This window comes from Piliocolobus tephrosceles, chromosome 13, assembly GCF_002776525.5.
Source record: "Piliocolobus tephrosceles isolate RC106 chromosome 13, ASM277652v3, whole genome shotgun sequence".
Classification (NCBI taxonomy): Eukaryota; Metazoa; Chordata; class Mammalia; order Primates; family Cercopithecidae; genus Piliocolobus; species Piliocolobus tephrosceles.
Genome location: NC_045446.1, coordinates 8,953,032 through 8,956,786, shown reverse-complemented (window position 1 = coordinate 8,956,786; position 3,755 = coordinate 8,953,032). Strand labels below are relative to the sequence as shown.

The 3,755-nt window shown below is 46.8% G+C and overlaps 1 pseudogene; it reads right to left on the bottom strand.

Annotated features, from left to right (window-relative positions):
* Nucleotides 1–1,697: 1,697 nt before the first annotated feature.
* LOC111533839 lies at nucleotides 1,698–1,979 on the bottom strand (annotated as a pseudogene).
* Between the last annotated feature and the right edge of the window lie 1,776 nt (nucleotides 1,980–3,755).

Genomic DNA, 3,755 nt, shown 5'->3' with positions numbered 1-3,755 from the left:
CTCCAGCCTGGCGACAGAGCGTGACTCCGTCCCCCCCCAAAAAAAAAGTGTTCATTTACCTTTGCATGAGTGCTTAAATACGTATTTCTATCTCAAGATGACATTTAAAAATTATTCAGATATGGCCGGGCGTGGTGGCTCACGCCTGTAATCCCAGCACTTTGGGAGGCTGAGATGGGTGGATCACGAGGTCAGGAGATTGAGACCATCCTGGCTAACACGGTGAAACCCCGTCTCTACTAAAAAATACAAAAAACTAGCCGGGCGAGGTGACGGGCGCCTGTAGTCCCAGCTACTCGGGAGGCTGAGGCAGGAGAATGGCATAAACCCAGGAGGCGGAGCTTGCAGTGAGCTGAGATCCAGCCACTGCACTCCAGCCTGGGTGACAGAGCGAGACTCCATCTCAAAAAAAAAAAAAAAATTATTCAGATATAACAGCAGCAAAAATATAATTCTGCAATTACAAAATAACTGAACTAGAATCCATAAGTTATTCTCATGTTTACAATTGTGATTCTTTAATAAATACCACTACTATGCAGCTCTATTGTAAGCTTTCTAGATTTGGTTTAAACACACACACATAGATGCTGTCAGTTGTGGGAAGCTTTACAAGTTATATTCCATGCACTTTTTGGATGGAGTTCTAAAAGAGCCAGCCAGTCCACAAGACGGGCAGAAAAAAGTTAACTGGGGCAAATAGAACTCTTATATAACATCCAAAACATGTGAGATCCTGCAGCAAACTGGGAGTACTTCAGGGTTGGCCTGCTGTCTCCTTTAGAACTAAGTTTATCTTCACAATTGAAGAAGATGGACATTTCAACACAATCTAGTGCATTTAGGTGACATGTTTCTTTTTTTTTGAGACGGAGTCCCGCTCTGTCGCCCAGGCTGGAGTGCGGTGGCCAGATCTTGGCTCACTGCAAGCTCTGCCTCCCGGGTTCACGCTATTCTCCTGCCTCAGCCTCCCGAGTAGCTGGGACTACAGCCACCTCGCCCAGCTAGTTTTTTTGTATTTTTTAGTAGAGATGAAGTTTCACCATGTTAGCCAGGATAGTCTCGATCTCCTGACCTCGTGATCCTCCCGCCTCGGCCTCCCAAATCCCTGTAGCTGGGATTACAGGCTTGAGCTACCGCGCCCGGCCGACATGTTTCTTTTATGCTAACTTGATTTCCTTTTTTTTTTTTGAGACGGAGTCTACTCTGTCGCCCAGGCTGGAGTGCAGTGGCCGGATCTCAGCTCACTGCAAGCTCCGCCTCCCGGGTTTACGCCATTCTCCTGCCTCAGCCTCCCGAATAGCTGGGACCACAGGCGCCCGCCACCTCACCTGGCTAGTTTTTTTTTTTTTAGTAGAGACGGGGTTTCACCAGGTTAGCCAGGATGGTCTCGATCTCCTGACCTTGTGATCCGCCCGTCTCGGCCTCCCAAAGTGCTGGGATTACAGGCTTGAGCCACCGCGCCCGGCCCAACTTGATTTCCTTGAATGACCTAGTTAGTAAACTAGTCACTAGTCACTAGTAATTTGGTCACCAGGCAAATCAAGCCTGCAAGAAAGGAAGCCAATATTCAAGATGCTGTGTTACCATCTAAACCCACTCAAATAGTTTATTTTCCACAATAACACATAACTTCAATAATGAGACGTCTAACTAAAGCAAGCTCCTCCAACAAGACCAAGACAGCATCTCTTCTTCTAAGGCTTAGGTTTTGCCCAGAATTCTCGACACACGAAACAGCCCTTACCAACAGTCGTTGCTCCTACAACAAAGCCTTGGGTGGCCACACACATGTGGATCAGATGAAGGGACATTTGAGTATTTCCCCTGCTCTTCAATGTGTGTAATCCATATGTAAAAAGTGCTGCAAAACCTGCTATTCCAACAGGTACAAATAGTGCCTCTTTAGCTTTTCGAATAAGTTTGGATCCCTGATCTTCATCATATGAAGAAAGGGAAACATCTGTGTCTGTTGACATAGCGACCGCTTGAGGACTCTCCCTAGAGCAGAAAACCTCTCACACCTGATGTCAACATTCTTTTAGTTAACATTTAACGTGTTTTAAGTGCCAAGTATGTGACAGATTTAGACCAAGCGTTTTTACAGGGCATGCAACGTAACACCCTGTCCTTCCCTGCCCAAGTTTAGTACCATCTGAAAAACAAACACATAGCATAGAGATAAAAATGTTATTTCTGTAACCAATAGAGTTATTGAGAAAATGCCATTTGAAGTCCCCGTACCCGTCCCAGAGTTGCACAGACTTACCCACTCTGCTCCCAAAGGTTTCTCCTCCTTTTGATGTAGGGTAGGCAAGCCCCCAAATTGGGGCTTAGCCTGGGAGGGTTCTTGGCTTTGTCCAGGAGAGAATTCCACTGTGAGCCAGTACTGTTAGCCACTTTTATTGAAGTGGCAGTGCACAGCAGCAGCAGATGTACTGCTCCTTGCAGACCAGGGCTATCCTGAGTAGCAGCTCAGAGGCAGTTCTGCAGTCATATTTATAGCCACTTTTAATTATATGCAGATTAGAGAGCAGATTATGCAGAAATTTCTAGAAATAGGGTGGTAAATTCTGAGTCATTTGGTCATTAACACAGAAAGGGGCAGTAACTTCCAGGTGTTGCCATGGCAATGGTAAACTGACATGGCACACTGGTGGGTGTGTCTTATGGAAAGCTGCCTCCACCCCCATCCCTGTTTCAACAAGTCCTCAATTTGGTCTGGTGTCCCAGCCCCACCTCCAGTATCGAGACCTGCCTCCTATCTCACTTTGGGTCCCATACCTAGTTGCTTCTAACAACTTCACCAAGAAAAGTCTCTTCTCTACTTCTTGGGAAGAGTCATGCCTGTAATCCCAGCTACTTGGGAGGCTGAGGCAGGAGAATCACTTGAACCCAGGAGGCAGAGGTTGCGGTGAGCTGAGATTGCACCACAGCACTCCAGCCTGGGAGACAAGAGTGAAACTGAGTCTAAAACAAACAAACAAAACCAGAAGGAATATCTGGAACTCGTGTTTATTTATTTATTTATTTATTTATTTGTTAGTTTTTACCGTTCCAGCCTCTGTGGGCCAGGCAGCCAGCTGGGAGGAGGCTGGGACAGATGCTCAGTGACCAGCGTGGGCTTGCTAATTTGACAAGGGCCTTTCTAAGGGGACATTTGGATTTCTGCATGATCTGCTTCCAGCCTGCCTTCCTAACCCTGCCAAATCCTCATCATGCACTTTGTTTGTTTGTTTGTTTATTTATTTTTGAGATGGAGTCTCACTCTTGTTGACCAGGCTAGAGTGCTATGGCATGATCTCAACTCACTGCAACTTCTGCCTCCTGAGTATAAGCAATTCTCCTGCCTCAGCCTCCTGAGTAGCTGGGATTACAGGCACCTGCCACCATGCTCAGTTAATTTTTGTATTTTTAGTAGAGATGGGATTTCATATGTTGACCAGGCTGGTCTCGAACTCCTAACCTGAGGTGATCCACCCGCCTCAGCCTCCCAAAGTGCTGGGACTACAGGCATGAGCCACTGTGCCCAGCCCTCATCATGCACTTTGGTGTTTTTGTTTTTGTTTTTATTTCTTTTGAGACGGAAGTCTCGCTCTGCAGCCCAGGCTGGAGTGCAGCGGCATGATCTTGACTCACTGCAAGCTCCGCCTCCCCGGTTGATGCCATTCTCCTGCCTCAGCCTCCTGAGTAGCTGGGATTACAGGCGCCCGCCACCACGCCCGGCTAATTTTTTTTTTTTTTTTTTTTTTTTG